The sequence below is a fragment of the Puntigrus tetrazona genome, chromosome 13 (assembly GCF_018831695.1).
Source record: "Puntigrus tetrazona isolate hp1 chromosome 13, ASM1883169v1, whole genome shotgun sequence".
In the NCBI taxonomy this organism is placed as follows: domain Eukaryota; kingdom Metazoa; phylum Chordata; class Actinopteri; order Cypriniformes; family Cyprinidae; genus Puntigrus; species Puntigrus tetrazona.
This window is the reverse complement of record NC_056711.1, coordinates 9,928,671-9,949,920: the sequence shown is the minus strand read 5'-3', so window position 1 is coordinate 9,949,920 and position 21,250 is coordinate 9,928,671. Positions and strand designations below refer to the sequence as shown.

General features: G+C 37.9%; 1 long non-coding RNA gene across 10 annotated transcripts in view; it reads left to right on the top strand.

Moving 5' to 3' along the window:
* Nucleotides 1-21,250, top strand: part of LOC122356802 — a 351,371-nt gene that overhangs the window by 100,463 nt on the left and 229,658 nt on the right. For all 10 annotated transcript variants that reach the window (XR_006252386.1, XR_006252383.1, XR_006252388.1 and 7 more), the window contains exon 5: nt 2,824-2,909. This is a non-coding gene — a long non-coding RNA (uncharacterized LOC122356802). The remainder of the gene's footprint in view (nt 1-2,823; nt 2,910-21,250) is intronic.

Sequence of the window (21,250 nt, the reverse complement as noted above, 5' to 3'; positions counted from 1 at the left end):
ATTTGACACAAATTCAACCTTTTTGTAACCACTTTTTGGATTATTGTTTTTTGTTGTTTCCAATTCTATTTGTTTTGAATTAAAATGTTTCATTTTTGCGACATTTTAATGTTTAAAATGAAACGTTAATTCCATGAATTATCACCAGTTGGACATAAGTTAAACTAAATTTCCCAAGTAATTTATTCAAGATAATTGTTGTATTATGATGTCAAAGTTTAAGTGGCTTTTAGGTTTCTTCTTCTTCTTTTTTTTTTTTTTTTCTACATGACACGGGCTCAGTGAAACAAAAAATAAAACAAAAGGCCCATTACTGCATCAGTTGCACCATTACTGCTAATAACCTACTAGCTTGGGTCTGTCGTGAATGGTTTATAAGTTATCATTAAAAGTCAATTCCCCTACAGACAAAGTGAATGGGGTTTCTTCTTCCGGGAACTCGACCATTGCTCTCAGCTGTCATCCTGGCTATTGTTACATCATCGCTACCATTGTTACATTATTAATGCTACACCATTGCTAACGCTTTTAAATCCATTATGATTATTCCAGCCACTCCACCATTTCCACTGTTACTCACACTGAGAACATTACTTCTTTTTTTTTAACTCCATTATTACATAAGTATCACCACCTTTACACCCATTATCGTTATAACACTTCTGGTACTATTGATGTGGCATCACATATTACGTCACATAAATATCCCGCTGTGTCTTTCTTATTAAGACTAATACCAAGCTCGTCAAATTGGTCCTTTTAACATAATGTTCATATTTGTGAAATTTGTTAGGTTGGTAAGCATACCCGCCTTTATCCTGGATGAAGAGGAAATGAGAGTTTATGTAATGTAACAATGGCACGGATAATCTCCTCCATAATTTCCCCTGTCGTTGGTCATATCTTGCACATGGTGCCTCAGAGATGAAGAGATAAAACTGCTTCATTTCTCTAGGTAAATGGAGGAGGGGTCCGCTTCATCTTGAACCGCGATCCTAGCGTCTTTACTCCTCCTCTAGCGCTAACAGTTACCGCTCTCACTCCCTTCCCTCACCTCCCCTCGAGCTTCCGTCTGTGTCGCACAAACAGTAGGAAACAGTTGATTTTCATTTGCTGTTGCCGGGCAATGCGACGTGATGTCTTAACACTTGTAAATGAACACTCCTCCTCCCTTTAATCTGTCACTTTAATGCGCCATAGATTTTATTTCTGACGTCGCAATATCACATTCTTAATAACAATAATCAACTGCCTGTGTTGTTTTTTCCCGCAGAAATTAAATCCTGACACTGAGAGCAGGACTAATAAAAGATGTAGCTGGAGGAAAAAGGAATAAATAAATATGACGAATCACGGAGGCTGGGAATTTGTATTCAGATGCGAGAGACAATTACACAAAGAGTCAGAATGTATCAGGCTCTCTGCAGATCTGTAATAGCTGTGCTGCGGGCCTGCTCGTTTCCGTTGGGTACGGTGGGGTGCCATTTACATTGTCCAGTACAGTCGAGTAGGATGATACGCACATAAATGCTTACGTACAGTACACGTGCAGGTTTGGCAGTTAAATATTCTGGGACGGGTTAACAGCAGGTTTAGGGTTATGTGTGATTGTGTTTTGGGGTTTTTTGTGCTGCAGATGAACAGTGAATTTAAATGATATGCGGTACAATGCGGTCCAAAGGGCTGAAGATGCTAGCAAAAATAATTCATTGTTTTTGGGAAATATTCATTCATTGTAATTAGAATTTCGTCATGTCTCTTGTTTACTGTTCTTTGTACTGATAGGGTTTAAACGGCTGCTGTTAAGGGAAACAAATAATAATAATAGGGGACTTATTGAGATTATGTGAGTAGCATTCAGTATTTTCAGAATGGTGTATTGTCTATCTAAGCTGAAACTGGTATTTAGTATATACTGTGTATGGAAGACCAGTTCAATTTCTATGTAGAAATTTGCAAAATCAAAGTCCGTCCATCCATCCATCCATCCATCCGTTTGTCTATCCCTCCTCCTCCCCAAATATATTTTCACTTCCACCCTCAGATTTCCAGCATGATTTAGACTTTTGAGTTATGTTTTTTTTTTTTTTTATATATAATTGTTAATTATAGGACAAAGTGGAAAAACTGAGATAAAGTACTGTTTTTGACTCCTCATTTATTTTATCTGACATTCAGAAAGATATATACTGCTTGAGCCAATCAGATCATATTTGATGTGTTCTATACATGTGGGGCAGGATTCTGGACTGAGGAATTGTTCTGCTTAGCTTACTGCTTGTGCATGTGGCTGATTAATAATAATAATAAAGTTAATTGCTTTATATTACATTTTTATTCATAAAAACCTAATTCAGTTTAGTTTGCCTGATGTGCAGTATCACACAAACTAAAAAAACAAAACAAAACAAAACACGTCGTCTTCTCCTTTCTCTCTAATGTGCTCTCTTTTCCTCTCTGAACCAAATTGAACCAGTGGACAAATGGGTCCCAGTGCTTCTCGCATGTGACCACAAGCTCGGGCATGTCAGCTGCCTCTGCTCTCCTCTCTAGATGACAGATACATCAGGTCTGGGTTCAGCTGCAGGGCCTCAGGAGAGCGAGAGTAAGCCGCTCTCATCCTGGCCCAGCGTTGAGAAGTGTATTGCGGGGAGAGTTTCCAGCTCCACTGGGAACCGGCTGGTGGCTCTGCCCTGCGCACTGGCCATGCGAGAAGCTGTTGTCTCAGACCTCTTTGAACCTCTCAAACTGAAAGACCGAAACATTTTCCATTGTCCAGTAACATTTCCTTTGGTCTCTCCTCTGTGTCTGTTTCTTGTCTAGTCAGAGGACGATGGTGTAAGAGGAACTCAGAAGGCCGGGGACGAGATTAAAAAGCGGATTTGGGCGATAACGCTCAAACTATAAATGTAAGTCTTTGTTTTAGGGTTTATTATGAGCGCAGATGAAACACATGCACGCACATGCTCACACGCGCTCGCTCATTGATAGAAGTACTGTATTTTTCATTATCAGACTCTGTATCATGCTGTGCCTCGCTCTGGTCTCAGTGTGTGTAGTTCAGGCCTGCATTATCTTGAGAGTAGATTTGCTCATATTTGCTGATGGCTTCTTTTTTAACAATGGTCCATCAGGCTGCTATCATCAAAGGTCCTGGTTTTAGGTTGAATGGCTGCATCTTGGGAGCACATTAGCCTGTGTGTGCATGACCTGGTTGTGTGGCTTTGATGTGCCTTTGTTCTCTGACCCATTTGAGTCTTGGCTGGGCTTGTGGTGTGCCTGTAAAATGAGGGTGGCAAAAAATCCGTGGATTTGGGTGTAGCCATAGCCCCCTTTATGGCAGCGAGTTCTGTGCGTGACGGTGGAACGTGATCATTTTTAAACAAATTATTTAAATTAGATGCGTATAAATATACATCACTCTACTTAACTGTACTCTAGTTAAAAAAAAAAAAAAAAAAAAAAAATATATATATATATATATATATATATATATATATATATATATATATATATTGTAGCTTAATTCAAAAACAAATTCACCAAACTTTTAGTAATTTCAATTAATTTAAAAAAAAATTTAATCTTGAATTAATAATATTTAATATATAAATAAATGTGTACATTTATAAGTTGAGCAGAAGAATGATACACCATAACATGTTAAAACATAACTTGCCTTAGACTCTAAATTTCAAGCAACCTCAAATGTAATTTTTTATTTTATTTTTACCATAATTTTTAATGGGATATAATTAAAAAGTGCATATTTTTGATCATAAGATTTGTAAGAACTAATCGTCGTGTCAAAACATTCGCTCCACTTCAAAGTGAATATTATAGCTGTTAATTAAAATCTGCTCCATATAGCACAAAGCTTAGCATTGTTTCATTTGCATCTGTCTGTAATTAACTCTGAATTTCTTTGTGAAAGCTCAGGTAGTCTCAGCGTTCGACACCGAATCTCCTCTCGCTGTTGTGACATACACTTTTTCTTATTCGCTGCTTTGTTAACCTTGAGTTAGGTAGATTTTTATTCTATTAAAAGTGTAGAAAGTCAAACTTGCTTTTTTCTGTTTCTGTAGACAAGCTGTGTTCAAAAACACTTTTTTTTTTAAATGAGGACAATTATGCATCTGTGCCTTTGACACCGAGCTAGATTTCAGCGCAGACTACGGAGGGTAAATTGGCCTATTTCAAGCACGGATCTGACATGTTTGGAGTCAGATAATGTGCGTCAAGGAGTGAAGGCCCAAAGTGATTAAAGCTAGCCCAGACATAATTATGTCAAACTCTGCAGTTGTCCTAAGCCCTTTTCTAGTTGAAAGAGATTCTTCTGAAATAACACCAGAGAAGGAAGGTGAGAGAATACAAGAAAAAGTGAAGGGAAAGGGTTTTGAAGTGGTTTGCCACATTACTGAAGTACCCTCTACTGACCCGTCTAATTTGGGTGAACAAGGCATCTGCTTTGAAAAATACTGTAGCCATTTTTATTCAATGCCACAATGGAAAAGATAAGGTCAACTGATATATTTGCCTTAGGATCCTAACCTTACTTCCAGATGACACCTTGTTCAGTACATGAACAGCTTGTTTTGTGAATTCTGGTTTATTATCTTAAAAGTTCTCTTAAACCAAGTTTATTGGTTTAAACTGGCTTAAAGGGTTAGTTCAGTCCAAAATGAAAATCCTGTCATTAATTATTCACCCTCACGGCGTCTCAAAGCCCGTAGGACCTTCGTTCATCTTCAGAACACACATTAAGATATTTTTGAAGAAAACGCATTGGTAAAGTAGTCCATGTGACATCATGGGCTCCACTTCAGTTTTGCGATGCTACGAGAACCCTTTTTTTTTTTGTGCGCAAAGAAAACGGAAATAACTTAATTTACTCAACCATTCTTCTCGCCTGAGTTACGCCCGACGCCATTTTGGAGATCACTTATGAACATATTCGACACAATTTACTCAATTTCCTTTTTGGGTGAAATCCACTTTTTTGTGCTGAAACAGCACAAAATAAACGAAAACTTTCATTAAACTTGTTTATGTAACTGCCATTTATATATCGAATGACTTGATACTGATGACTTAATAATAAACCACTCAGATGCTTCACCAAAATGTGTCATGATTTAGATATGGTGGGATTAAATTGCAAAAAAAAAAAAAAAAAAGATCCATTAGTTGTGCACGTTTGTATGTGAAAATGAGTTTAGACACTAAGTAAATACATAAACCTGTCATAATAATAGAAGCTGATAATGGAGTGCTGGCTGTATTCTTTCATAGGTCTCTTTCTTACAATCTGATTTCCATATAAAAAAGGGATGACGAGGCATAAGGGTCAGCCTCATTTGAGTCTGAGATGCATTTAATCACGCACCCGTGTGTCCAACCGCAGGTTTATTACAGCACACACAAACAAATTAACGAGGCAACTCTATCACAAGCTATTTCAAAACCACTCCTCGCACCTAGCATTTTATTACCTCATTTGGCATGTCAAGATCTGTGGGAACAGAGAACATAATCAAGCATTACCTGTATTTATGATGCTGTGATATAAGGGTGAATAAGCCATCAATCAATAGGCAAAAGAGGCTGTTATTTTCAATTAGCAAGGGATCAGATTCGAATGAACAGCTATATTCCATGCCAATGCGGAGAACATGCGGGAAAAAGGATGTTGTGATGGTCTTTTCCTGAGCAAATGAATAGAGAGCTCTTATCACCGGCAAGACTCTATAAAGCAGCTAAATGAATAATCATCTGTGAGTTAGAGAGAGGGTCCCTTTTTAACAAGCTCAATTTGAACCCTGTAACACTGGCAGGCTGGAAGAAATGGAAAGATGACGGAGGTAGAGAGAATGGTGAGATGGACTTGAGCAGTATTTTCTAAGATTTCTAGATTGCTGATGATTACAGTAAATGAGGTTTCTGGAGTCCTTGGTTTTGCTTGTCTCTTATGAATGCGGTGAACGCATCTGTTAATCTTAAATCGTTTAAAGACAATCAAATGTGACTCCTACGATACACGTGTATGTAGTTAGTTAATTAGGATGTCTAGGTCTTGTAAATGTCCACAGAAAAAGGAAAAAAAAATAAGATAATAGAAATGTGTAAAACCTCTGTGAAATGTAAAAAATATATATTTTCCACCACTGAAAAAAAAACAAACATTTATCTCAGAATTATGCGATGCAAGCTGAAAAGTGTTTTTTTTTTTTCAGAATTGTGAAATAAGCTCGCAATTGCAAGTTATAAAGTCAGAATTATGTTATGTTAACTCGCAGTTACAAGTTATAAAGTCTGCACTGCATTATATAATTTCACAGTTCTGTAAACTGAAGATGTAAACTCACTTTTTTCTCGGATTTGCAAGTTTATGTCATGCAGTTGCTACTTTTTTTCTTAGAATTGTGACTTTATATCTCACGATGCTGACATTACAACAAGCTTTTGTTTTCAGCAGAAGAAAGAATTCTTGAAGAAAAAAGAAACTGCATTGTATTATTTTTTCTTTTTTGAAATATAAATGCATTGGGTATACATATTTTATTATGTATAATTGTAAAAAATGTATAATAGAAGATTTTATTAAGTATCTGCCTATTTGGAGGAAGCCTTTATCATATAACATATATATATATATATATATATATATATATATATATATATATATATATATATATATATATATATATAATATAGAGGAGTTGATTAATCATGATGTTTAATTGTGATTAATAATTAATTCTGATTTATTTTTTATTTTTTTTTATAATAATAATAATTATTATGTTGTGTGCTCTCCCATAAGAACACGCAAGAGTATTTTAACCATTTTTGCTTGATGGTTACATCACTTCAGTTATAAAATATTTAGCGTTTTAACTGAATCTTTAAAAGATTTTTCTTTTCTTTTTTTTATCTCCTCAGACATTCTTATTTGTCTTTGACCCATATGTAGTGTTTATTATATTCATATACCATGTCCTTTCTGTGGTACTCCAAGATACTTCAAAGAAAATAGCTTCATAAGTAGCTTTTTAAATAGCATTTTTTTGGTGATTGTGATTTGCGGTTAGCGCGAGCATTTGAAGGAGCATCTTTAGTCTGTGTCAAGATCTCGCTCTTTATGCGTCCGTGGAATCAGTTTACGGGCCTCTACAAAGTAAGAGAGTCTGTTAACTCGTCTGTGTGGATGTATGCCACCAGCGCATATACGCCAGCTGTTTTTGTGTGGCAGTAGCCTGGCCAGGCATTCGAGAGGGGTCTCATTGCACGGCTCCCAGGCGGCAGTGGCGGTCATATTGCAGGAGACTCGGGCCGAGGCGCTCTCATATCCGACTGTTTGTTCTTGGGTAGGCTCTCGGTCCACACTGATGAGCCATCTGGAAATGGTTTGGTGCCATCTTCTATAAAAATCATACCCCTTTATGAGCATGACCTCAGGCTCATCATCACTCATGTACTGTATGGCCGTAATAAGAATATGATACGCGGAGCTCATGCCACAGCGTGATGTCTTCTGATGACATCTCCCTCATGGCTGTAAGAACTCAGTGCCAGGCTCTGATTGAGTTCAGTGTTTACAGAAACAGTCAACTTATACCTCGGTCTCACAAGATATTTTTTTTAAGTTGTGTGTGTCACCGACTAGATCATCTCTTAAATGCTTTTCTTGTTTGACTTTCCATCCTGTAGAAGTTTACCCAGTAATCCTTTGAGTTATCTGAACCTTTTCTTCGCTTTCTTTGATGCGGATTGTTTTTAGGGGAGTTAAAAGACGCCGCTCACTTTAGTGTACACTTTGAGACGAGGTTTATTAAAACAACATATATATTTCATTGGATTCCCTCACTCGCCCAGGAGAGGCTGACGCTCGCATTTACCTTTATGAAGATTAGAAGAAGACATCAATGCCTTCGCTCGGCTTTGGAGTTGTTTGTTTCCCGTATTGGTGAGGAGCACTTTGAAGAAACGGCGGTTGCAAGTGTCTGTCTGTCATTAGTTGTTTTTACATCCCCGTTTGTAATTCTTTATTGTTAGGGTAATATTATTATATGCTTATTTCCCCCGCAACGACTGTGTGAGTTTTCTCGTCTCTGTTCAGGAAGTAGGCAATTCACAGAGGCCTTTCAAAAAGTCCATCAAAGGTGTACGTCGGCACTAAACCTCGGCCTGTTATTGGCTCTAATTTTCTAATCGTCTTTGTTTTAGTCTAATATTCATTGCACAAAATTGTGCGGGTGAAATATTAGCCAGCGCTTCAGTCGCATTATGGCAAAATCAACTTAAGCTCCTTTAAAGAATTTATGAAATTTTAATAAGCAGCGTCACATTCGAACTAATCATACACAGAAAAGCCGCCCCACAAAGCCTGCCGTGTTTAGTTTCAAAATCCACATGTTAATTGCGCGCCGAACGCCATTATGAAATATTGTGTTTTTCTGCTAGAAGTTATTGCTGCCGTTCGTTATGTGCGTTATGTAAACTAAGCAATACGCCAACAATTGTCTGCATAGCTTGACAATATTGAAACAATTGTACCTAAATTCCCGGACTAATAAAAAACAGATTACAGTGCGCCGGCACATGGAGATCAGTGTTAAATCATTATGGTCTCGAACGCTAGGTCATGCTGATTTCCATAATGCATAATCTCGCCACATGTCGGCCTGTGGCTTCTATCGAGGGAGGACACTGACTCATGTGTGTCCTTCCCCACCCCCTAATGAAGCTGCGCTCCGTCTGGGCCTCTTATGAGAAACGGCGGCTCCGGCCACCCTGCTTTTTCTCGTCTGTCTAGATTACCAAGATCACAATCTCTACATGCAGCCAATTACATACATGGAAATTGAATAGATGAAGAACTGAGCAAAGCAGGAATTGGCTTCCTAGAGAAAAAAAAGATGGGGGTCTGTCCTTGTTTCGCTCTCTTTTCTTCCACCTGTCTCCTCCCATTTGTCTTTTACTTGGTGATAATGTGGGCGAATTCTGCGCAGAAGGGAGTGCACTACTCACACCAAAGGCAGAGCACTTTAAGGGAGCACCGTGGGGTGTTGGCGTATCGTGTGTGGCCTTTTGGAGCATCCTACCTTGTCGAAAATGGTTTGGTGATGATGAAACCATTCAGAAATGTTAGCAAAGAAAATGTTACTAAAAGGCTAAATTGTTGAGAGAGATAAAATTAAATTAATAAATGTTTAATTTAAAAGCTATCATTATTATTAGAAGTAGAAGTTAATTTGTTTATTATTATAATTATTATTCATTTAAAAGATGTTTGTAGTAGTAGTAGTAGTTAATTTATGTTTATTATTATTATCATTATTATTATTATAAAAAGCTATTTATTATTATTTAACAAAACATTATTTAACATTTATTTACTCTGTGATTATGGACCGCTTAATCATTATTTATTTATTAAAAAAAAATATTTTGGATTGAGCATGAATATTGTTAATGTTTTGGGTGAAATAATATTAAATAAATAACATACATGCCTTTTGTCACTTTTTTAAAACAAGCAGACTGTATAAAATTGCTTCACATACAGATAAATTTTGTATTTTTGTGTCTCAAATTTAAATGCACTAAAATGAAAAAAAAAGTTAGCTATATGTAAATATGTACATTACAAAAGCAAATACAATCTAAGATAAAGTGCCTTATGTTTCTAAATGATTCGGTCCTTTTTTTATATTATTTTAATACCTAGCCACATGATCATAAACAGCTAAACAACTTCAGAACTACTCTTTGTTAACAGTCTTGAGAAATGGCAACACTGCACTTTCTTTTGAACCACGAGTAACCTTCAAGGTCATAAAAATGCATGCGTGTCTTTTGCTTTATGCATCTCGTCCTTCTCTCTTCTTGTAATTCTTTCGTTCATTCTCATCCCTCGCTCTTTTTTTTTCTCACTTTATTAGTATGTCTCAGGATGGCCGTTTCGAAGTGTGAGACCTGGGCTTTTATTCTCCGTCTCACTCTCACACTCAGACAGACTCTCTCAGTCTTCCTGCGCTCGTGTTCAGGGCTGCTTTTTATTTACATTAGCCTGGCCGAAAGGCATTGTAGGAAGTTTCAAAACCAGGAGCGCCACAATGGCTCCTTTAAGCTGCCACCCAAAAGCCGTTTGCAGTCGTGGCTAAGAGGATTTGTGACGCGTCTGTGTATCAGCCTCTTCAGAAATAACAGAGCCACTTTCCTCAAGCTTTGGACAAAAGTCAAGCACCACTAAGCGGAGCGAGAGAAAGAGAGAGAGAACATTTAGATGGTATATATTTAAAAAAAAAAAAAAATGTAATATCAACCTTTTTGAAGTCCATCCGGTGGTATAATGTCCATCCTACGGTTGTAAAATTGTCATTTGAGTTACTGTATTTTGTGTGTCGTGTGGTACCGGCACTGATCATGATATCAGTGTTGCTAAATGACAGTGGCAAGGTCCTTGGATCATAAGGCTTTCAACATTTCAGCATTTAAATGACCAGACACATTTCTTACCCCCTTCTGTTTCTAAATATCCCAGGCGTTCATCCAGGGTCTATTTTCTCTTGTCCACTCAGCTCTGTTTAGATCTAACACCAGCGATTTCTCCCTCTTCACATTCCACAATGTCTCTTTATGATGCAAATGCTGAGATTGACATCCTATTTTGGTTGCATCTGAGAGTGCCAAATTTCTGATTAGCTGCCGCATTTAAATTTGATTTAATCTGGGTCAATTTGCAGAAGAGTTAAGATGCCAGAGCACTTTTTCTTCCAAGCTCATGGATATGAAGGCTTTTAGGCATAAGTATTTTCTTTCTTTCTTTCTTTCTTTCTTTCTTTCTTTCACAACTACATTTAATTGTGTTCGATCAACTCCAATATCTATTTGTGTTGGGTCAACATTACTAAGTTTTGTTGAAGTAACTGCTCGGTGGATTTCTCGTTCCCTGCATCCTGCGCATATGGTCTGGATCGGACAAGTTATGCTGCAATTAAGTGATATTTGATTCTTTTGTTTAAAGGGAAAGTTTTCTTAGTGTTGTATGTTCTGTTGTGTTAATAATTAGATATTTCCATCAAAGGTTGTTTAAAGGTTGAAGAAAGTTAGATAAACACAGATGAACGTTAACAAATGACAATTTTTTGTGTCTTGTCTGTCCATACAAATATTAATGAAAATAATATCTCTTATACATAGAGTGTGTGTCTGTGTGTGTGTGTGTCTGTGTGTGTGTGTCTGTGTGTGTGTGTGTGTGTGTGTGTGTGTGTGTGTGTGTGTGTGTGTGTGTGTGTTATACTGTGTAAGTATGGAATTGACTCAGACACTTCAGCCCAGTTTTAATACACATGATGTTAATTTAAACATATAGTTCAATATAAACGTATAGCAGTACTATTGTTTGTTGATAGTGGGTATAATTTAGAATTTTTCTCAGGCTTTTAAACAGAAAAAAAAAGATTAAAGTTGTTATTTTTCTACACAGCACTGTACATTGTATGTGTGTTTAATTTGCCCTGTATTGGATGTCTCATTGCTTTATTTCTGAGTGTGGTTGTGCTGGCCAGGGCTTATATCTGGAATGTGAATTTGTGTAGGAACGCCAGTCTCGCAATAAAACTCTCTGACTCTGACGGCCCAGAGCTCCAGGCCACGACATTAATTCTCATTTTCTCCAGCCTTTCTTTTACTTTTGATTTCTCTCTCGCTTTTTTTTTCTCTCTTTCACTCTTGCTTTTTTTAGCCAGTTAAACAAAGCAGATGGCTGCAGTGGCCCGAGTCATCACAGCATTGACGTATGGACAGTCTGATCGAATTATTACAGCTCCTAGTTCATCACGGAACAGAGCCTGAAGTTTACTTCCCAGATATTTCCGAGACAACTATACATATTGCATGAATGTTGATATTGGGCTGGGTATATGTGGGTGTTTATTTGTCACTGCCTGTTTGTTTGTTTGTTTATTTTTTGTTGTGTATGCTGTCGTGAACTTTCCAATATTTTGGCTTGTTTTGTTGCATTTCTGATTGCTCATGCAACATTTTTCATCTACTGTAGTTCAGATTATCCATTCTTGATGTTAAAATCTATGAAGGGCAGTTTCTGTAAATGCCCAGGATATAGTTTTCTGACATACTGTATGTCAGCAACTTCAAATGGTCTTTTGAACATATAAGAAAATATTCCAAGCATAACAAACTTTATTTGTTTATCATTAGTTTATCAATAACTCAAGCTGACCTATGTTTTGAGGAATTGAGGAATATACGCTTTATGGTGTAAGTTGTCCCAATAGATCCTGCAATGAATAAAAGAGTAGGAATGTAAAAGGGAATCTAAATACAAGAACATTTAAGACATTTTAATGTTTTGGGTCTGTAATTTATTTATTTTTATTTATTTTATATTTTTTTCAGAACAATCTTTTATCTCAATCAAAAATAAAATTGCAATAAAATAGTAAAATCATAAATAGTATTAAAAGTATTACATTTAAAGTGACAATTTTTTTTTTATATATATATATATATATATATATATATATATATATATATATATATAATTGAGTTTATTTCTGGTATGGCAGTTCAATTTTCAGCTATCATTCCTCTAGTCTTCAGTGTTACTTTTTTACAATAAAAGTATGAATTTCTTAAAAAATAAATACATACAAAGTAAAAAAAGTACTTCTGTAATTCATTTTGGAGGAGAAAACTAAACTTCTGTTATTGCTGATATTTCCATCACCTATTTATTCCATCACCTTATTTGCGCGTTTGTCACTGCATTCAGTGTCACACCTTATGATTCCGTTTTTTGTATCTCTTGTGTCTTCATCTGCGCCCTCCTCTTCCTCGTTTCCTCTTTTCCCCCTTCCATATTGTGCTGCCGCTCCCAGTCTCTGCAGGAACCACAGGGGATCTTGTTTATTTACTCTCTTCTTGGGAATCAAAGCTGTCGCAATCACACGCTGCCAACTTTATGGCACTCCCAAACCCCCACCCTCCACTCTCCACCCCCGTTCCCTGTTTTGTGTCTTCCTTTCCCCAGACACTACGGCCTCCCACTTCCATCACTGGGGGATTTGCACGGCGAAGGGCCGATGGCCGAGCGGGGCTCACCAGTCGCCGATAAAGTCGCGCATATGGAGTTTGTTGAGTGGAGTCGGTGACAGAGAATGAGCAGAAGTCCCGGCGGTGTTGATTTGTACTGTGGCAGGGACCCCCGTGCCTAATAAGACCTCAGTCTCTGCATAGTGTCTGACACCACCCTAATACAGCATATGGAAATGAGGCATGCATATGGCTACAGCTAGGTGAGATCTGACCCCCGCTACATAAATCTGTGCAGCGGCAGCATTGGCTTTGAGGGAGGGTTGTAAATCAGTCTCGGTAGATACGAGAATATTGCGATGTGGAGGTAACGCACACAAAGGTGGTTCTTTGCTTGTATATTTTATGTTTTGTGGCCCGTCGTTTCCATTTGTTTTCACATTCTCATTTGAAATCCTATCATGAGGCTGTAATAATGTGAGGATATGTGTGCGCTGGAGAGTGTGATAAAAAAAGAAAGATTTTGAGTTTGTTTGCATTAGCTCTGAAGTAGATGAATCGCTATGCGCATTCTATTGCGATATATTTGTGAATGTGTGTGATAAGGGTTTTCACAGAGGGCTAAGTGTGCTGCATTGAGTTATGTATGTTTGGGTCTGGTTTTAACTACGTTGAGAATAGAGAAGACAAGAAATCAGCAATATTGTGCTTTGCAAAAATCAAAACCGCTAGTGTGCGGACGCCCATTTCCACCGCTGAGTAAAGATTTGTGTGACTTTCTCACATTTCTAACTTTTTACATTTACTTTCTTTGCTTTTTACACTTTACATCTCAAAATTCTGACTTTTTCTAAGAATTGTGGGATATAAACTCATAAAGTCAGAATTGTGAGAGATAATCTAGCTTATTTCTTGTGAGTTTATGTAAATATTTTTATTATTATTTATGGACTTTATTTTTTAGAAATGAGGAATTATGAATTATTAACTTGCAATTCTTCAGTCTTCACCTCCAGAAATGGACTTAATAACAATTCACAAGTATGTATCTCTTAATTTAGAGACAAAGAGTCACAATTGCGAGAAAAAAAATCTATAATTGAGATATACACTCACAATTGCGTGGGGAAAAGTCAGAATTGTGAGATGAAAAATCAAATGATGCAAAATGCAAACAAATTATGTGCTTGAAATCCAAATTTTTGGACACACTGAACAAAATCAGAAACTAAAAACCAATCAAACCAGATATGAAAATGGTAGGACAGCCACTTGTCACTTGTATCCATCGTTGCTGATTGGCTTTTGAGATGTGGGAGTTAAAAAAAAAAAAATAGCAGATGAATACAGTAATAACTAAACAATTCTGGAAGTCTAGGATACATCACCTGAGAACAATCTGTCATTTTAATGAAAGATTAAGTTAATGCCATTTTGATAAAACAAAAATATGAAGATGCATGGATGAAGCATTCACAATAAGATTAGTATCATGCATTTGCAAACATAGATGGGGTGTATTTTCATTTTATATTGAGTTCGCATGCAGTACTCCTATCATCAGTCGTTATTTACCTTCAGTTAAACCAGGTCCATTTCACATTTCAACATGCTTTTTAGCTCAGTTTCATTTTAGCTCAGTGTTCTTTATGATAGAAAAACATACATTCAGTTTGCTTATAGAGGTTGCTGTCTCTTTTGCTGCTCAGCCATCACAACAGTATACTATGTCAGAGCAAGACTGATGTGATGTGTGTGTGTTGGGAAGGGGCCGCCCTGCAGCCCTGACATCGTGTGAGCTCTGATAACGCTGTACGCTGGTGACCACTGATTCATCTGATGGCATCTGCCTCCAACGTGCCTACACACATTTTCACGTAGCTGCAGGGTCACAATCCTTGAATGTCAAAGATCTTTTAGCCTCTGTTCCTTCCAAAATATCATGAATAATGTCAGCCTTCACATTGGAGAATGTCCAAAAGTCTAACAACTCGTCCCGACAGTCTCGAATCTATCACACACAGGCGCCAGCATGACCCGTTACATAAATCAGATGGAAAAGTGCAGGGTTGGTCTCCGTCATTGATACCGTATTGTCACAATCCGTCAGTGGGATCGGAGTTTCTGCTACACACTCTTTTTGTGTGTCTGTCTTTCCTTGGATATCTCATTTGCGAAGAGTTTGGATACTGCATGCTGAATTAATGGATTGGATTGGCTTAGTCTGATTAGAACCAATGTGAGTAACAGGCCGTGTGACGTAACGACATAGAATGCCAAAAGGTGGCACCTCTTCAATTCGATTGTTTTCTCACTATTTTTATCATTTAATTTGGATTAATTCGCAGATGTGCTTCTCCATACATGACTGTAAAGGCAAAATAAAACAGATGGTCTCCCTCCCTTTCTCTTTTCTGCCATGAATTTTGGAGAAAACGGTGCCACCCGCAGTATCGATACTCACCGTCCGACGAGAAATGCGGTCTAATTCTCCACGTTGAGTAAAGGTTTAGGTGTTAGGCGTTTGTGTTTTTCCCTGATGGGTGCTTTTTGTAAGCGAGTGCCTCTCCTCATCCGTCGTGGTTAGAAGAGTTAATGGACTAAATGCGAGAGAGGAGATAGGAATTCTCCTATTTTCTGCTTCCTACTGTTTTTCCCATTGCCTGGCCCGGGCTGTTAATTTAGGAGAGAACCAGATAAATTAGAGTCATGTGGTCATATGCGATATTTGTTTTTGCTACACAGCTGCAGGTACCCATAAAACGCTCCGAATTTATTTGATTTCGACAGAGGCCTCTCGCTCTAATTTACCAATCTCGTTGTTTCTCTTCGCACAACCAGAGCCGGCTAATTATTTTATCCCCTTAAAAAATAAACGTGTTTCTGAATCTCTTGTGTGGGTAACAGCCTTTGCAAATAGACGGGAGCAGGTTTCTTGATTTTCTCTCTATTGCTGACAATTTTCCTTCTCCTGGTTAACTCCCTGTGAAAGCAATTTGCCCCATACTCAGGAAAGGTAATGAGCAGATGGTACCATTGTAAATGATGATGCGCCCATAATAAAGAGTTGATAAACACAGAATTACAACTGGGCGGTGGGCGCTAAACAACACGGAGATCTGCCGAGTGGCCTAGAACGTTTTGCGCTGCCCGTTGGCGCCCTGTGGCACACCTGAAACTTCCACTCCCGGCTTTCACTGTTTTTCTGTGTGACGAGCGGTGGCCATGTTGAATTGGACATATCAGGGAAAATGGGATTTTCCTTGTAATTTTTTTTTTTGGCTGCTTTTTAAAACAAAAGCAAAATAAAAAAAGTTCAGGTTATGCTATAAAGTTAATTTCAAAGAACAACCTAAGCACTTTCATTAAAAGAATTGGAGATATTGTGGAAAGAAATAATTTTCTTGGTTGAGTTTCGAAAAACGGTTGAAGTTATGTTCTGTAAAACTAGTTTAACTAATTTAACTAAAATGAATTAGTTTATTAATGATTTATGGGGAAAAATCATGGAAAATACAGTTTTTCTTGTTGTTTATTCTAAAACAGAGAGGTTATCGAATCAAGAAAGGATTCTACACGTTATAGTCTTAAAGGTACAGTACAACCTTTGTAATTATATGATGAGAGAATAAACACTAACCTAGTGCATTTACGTTTTAAAACACGTAATTGTTACACTTGTTGTTTATGCTACTCCATAGTTTTTCACCTTTGAAAATTGAGACTTTTGAAAATGCTGGAGATCTCATTTTAGTTTTGAAAACTCTGGCATTGGGTTTCACTGTAAACGGACCAAAATAGAGACTTTTGAAAATGATAGCATGGCTACCCTTATTTTATGTGCGTATCCTTGGCAATAGTCTAAACAATAACATCATGCTCGTAGTAGATATGCATAGGTAGAATTCCCAGTTGACTGCTCAAAGCATGTAATGAATCTGCCTATACGTATCTATGGTTGTTCATGCATTAATGGTCATGTGGCATTGCGGTTTTGGTTGTCAGTGTAGACGAGGATCGTTTTCATTTTAAAATGCTGCTTGAAAATAAAACCGCACATGTAAACACGGCCTAAACTATAATGGTTTCGATATAAGAAAACTCGACTAGCATTATATATGGGGTAAAAAAGTAAAGTATATGAGTATGGTAAAGCTGAGCAGACATTCACAGAGTAGGTGGGATTTGTCGCCTTCCGACAGCTGATTTTTCAGCCACATAAATTGCAGCAGCTTATAAAATGTAGTAATGTTTCATTTTTAGTGAACAGTATGCTATAAACTTCAATGAGACCTGAAATGGCATTATACTTGGCTGCATCAATCACAGAGATGTTTTGGAGTAGTGTCGAATGATTCAGGGAGCGTGGGAGTTCTCATTAAGCCACTAGTTGTGTGTCACAACATATGAATTTCAGTGAGTTTGACATGGTATTAACACCTTGGGTATATTTAGATATTTATATAAACAAGAAAATTGGGTATTTACAGTGAATGTAGAAAGTGCAGACAGTACAGTGAATAAAGAGTCATTGGAGATGATTAGAAAAATAATGGTAATGTTTTTGTCAGCCTCGCCGTCCCTTAGCAGTTTTTGCTGCGGAAGCAAGCGCGACCACATACTCGTACAAGCTCAGACGTGAGAAACGTCTGTGTGTGGAAGCAAACATCTTTCTTTGAGGTATTTGCAATGTAGCGGAGGAGGGCTGGAGGCTGGAGGGCAGTTGAGTCTCTTTCATGTGCTGCTGCTTGGATCTTATGGCCTGGATCCCAGCTGAAACACTCGACATGTGTGGAGCTAAGTGCCCACTAATTTCCCTTTGGATCTCAGACCATGATGTTGAAGTGTCTGTCTCAGTGTGTGTGTGTGTGTGTTGGATGTGTGTGTCCTTCCCTAAGCTCTCTCTTAGCAGGGGATTGCAGCCAGAGCCAATCATTCTGTGTGTCGCCCCTGCGCTGTTTGTACATCACTCCGCGGAGGCATTCAGATACCCGTGTACCGTCCTCATTTATTTCTCGATCTATAATTCATGTATTTACTCGTTTGTTTGCCTACAGATATGACATGCTACTTATGTTTTCTGTTTGTAGAGATATATCAGAGATGTCCAAGAGAAAGATCTAAGTTGTTGCAAACGGAAGATGAAAGCGCGTAGAGAGTGATTTTTGCATGAAAGGGTTTAAGACTGACCCAGAAGGCCACAGATCAGTGCATACATTAATGGATGTGTAACTCACTGTCCGGTCCTCATGCATATTACAGTGATCCAGAAGATAGAAGCTAAGCCCCAAGCAGCATGCAGTGCAACAAGCACGTTACTGAAGTTTTTGCCAAACTTGCAGACAAGATGAGTTTTGCAGTTTTGCTCCTTGCACACAGCCTTTACAGCAGATGATTTTTGCCCAAGTTTCAAAGACACAGTGGCCTGCAATGAAGAGATCAGAACTTTTAGAGGTGCACTAGTTTTTATTTGTTGTTTTGTTTTAATTTTTTTTAAAGACACCCGCTTAGACATGTAAATTACTTACAAGTATTTAAAATTTCAGCCATATCACTAGTGTCAAAATAGAAATTTATTTAACATGGTGAAATCAATCTATCTGCCTGCCCACCTGTCTCTCTCTATCTGCATGACTTTGTATTATTAGTTTTTTCTGAATTAGTTTTAGTTTAATGCATTTGTGGTATTTTCATATTTAGTGCTGGCAGGTCGTAATGGTAAGAGTTTTGTAGTATTAAGTAACTTTTAAAATAACAATATATTTCAAATAATATACTTCTTTTTGAATAATCCACCTTATTTATAGCTTCTTTTTTTGTACGGCCTTTCTATATCAGTTAAATTATTATGAGCTATTTACTCAAAGCAGTTAATACTTGTACATTGTACATACATTCACAGGAAATGGCATACTTTCAAGTCGAATAATAAAATTAATATCTCTTCCAAATGGGGACTGTGATGTTGAGATCACGTGACTAGCTGGATTACATTACCTTGCATTATCTCAGCAATCTTCATCTTATTGACATTTTCGCTATAATATAAGTTAACTTAACAAACCAAAATGTTTGCTTTTAGATCAATCTGCATCTAAAAAGCCACAGGTGACCAGCCTATGTCCTATATATCGACTAGTGTAATGTCAACAAAAAATTACTTTAGTGCACCATTAATGGAATGAGTTTTACTCCTCTTCTTCAACGTTAGGTGACAACGTTAGGTACAATGGTAGTGTTTTGGCAGCGTTCAGTCCCAGAAGATGTGTGAGATGCTTTAGAGTGTCTTGGTACCGTGTCAAGATCACACAGATGAATAAAAACAAGACCAATAACATCAGTCCCCGCTGGATTTCCGAAGGTCCATTAGCAGAGCTGGCCAGCTGTCAGTCCTTCCCTCTCTCTCCCAGCGAAGCAAATCACTAGGCAAAGTTTAATGCAATTAAAAGTGTGCGGCATCCAGGCCCTCGATTGGGCAGGTAGCCTATGCTGGGGATCTGTAGCGCTGTGAGCCAGAGCCTGGCTACTAACAGTAATTAGCACATGCTAGTCATTAACAAGCATAGATCAGGCAGAGGCTCGTGTGGCTAGCTGCCATGGGGGTGATTCGGATGGGACTGGTCCCCTCTCTCTCTCTCTCTCTCTCTCTCTCTCTCTCTCTCTCTCTCTCTATATATATAACCAGTGTGACCATCGGCTCAATGAAAGTGGTGAAGCCAAGCCGCCGGCCCCTCTCGCATGGCTTTCATTACGGAATTTCTGAAATCTGTGTAGATTTATGAAAATGACTTTTAAATGCAGCCAATCTCTTTGAGGGCTGAGGCCCCGGTCGGCCGCGGAGGGGACCCCGCTGTGAGGTTTTAATGAAAGATCATAGTGGCCCTCCAAGACTGTCAGAGAGCCGCACACCCTGAAAAGCCCAAAATAATCTGTTTTACTTTTAATGGCAGCCATTTTATATTCATTAAGATCAAAATGCTGTTTTTTTGCAGGCAAATTGCAAAGCTATTCCACTCACAGCTTGAGAAGGCAGAGGCCCCACAGCTTTTTATCTTGCTCATAAGTAAGCATGGGCCTAATGTGTCTAATGTGCTTTGATGGTGCAGAGACCTTCACAGGTGGCGGAGGGAGGTAGTCATCAAACTCACAAGTCAAATCAAAATATCCACTTCTCCATCAGCTTGTTGCTCTCTCTCTCTCTCTCTTTCTCTTTCTCTCTTTTACATCTGTCTTCCTTTTCATTCTCTGTTCTCAGCGCATCTTTTTTTTTTTGCTCTGTCTTCTCTCCGTTTTCTTTATATTTTCTTTCCTCTTGTCACCTTTTTGTTCTCCCTTTAATTTGTACATTTTTCTTACCTTTCTTTCATTTACCCTTTTTTGTTCTTTTCCACACATCCTTTGCTTTGCTTTGCCTTTTTCCTCTCTCATTTTTCTTTGTACTTTTCCATTTCCTTTTTGAGTCCTCTCATCTTGTCTCACGTCATTTCCTTTTTTTCTTTCCTTCTGGTTTTTAGTCTCACCTTATCTCTTTTTTTCTCTCTTCTCTTTAACTTCATCTGTTCTCCTTTTTTTACTTTCCACGCAGTACTTCTCCTCTTTTCCTCTAGCTTCCTCTCTTTCCTTTCTGCTCTTTCCCACCCCTCTCCACTCATATCCTCTCTCATGTCTTTCTCACAACTTCCTTCCAGGAGTTCATGCTCCATTTTTGCAGGTGCAAGAAGGTATGATGATTGACTCTGACACATCTCTGTATAGTCGCATCAAACAGCCACCACAGCAGCACCTAGGATCTATATTTACCCATCAGCCTCCTTGTTATGGTAATTAGAAACATTCCTTCACTGGCACCAGTTAAATTCTAAATTAGCAATGACTTTAGACAATTTCCATGACAACTTGCTTCCACTTGTTTAAGTGTGATTGTAATGAAGATTTTCTCTGTTGTGGTGATGGCTATTGCGTTTATGGTCACTGCAGTGTGTTCTTGGTTAAAGTTAGTCATTGACCCTATCACAAGAGGTCATGCTTCTTGTTTCTGCTGAACATATTTATGTCATCTGTAGTGAAAACCATCAATGCTGTTTGCATACGCTTGTGTTAATTCTCTACTTTTAAATACATTGTGTAATCCAATGCTGTCCCTGACAAAAAGCACAGTGAATATTTTAAAGTTTTGAAGTGTGATCTTTAG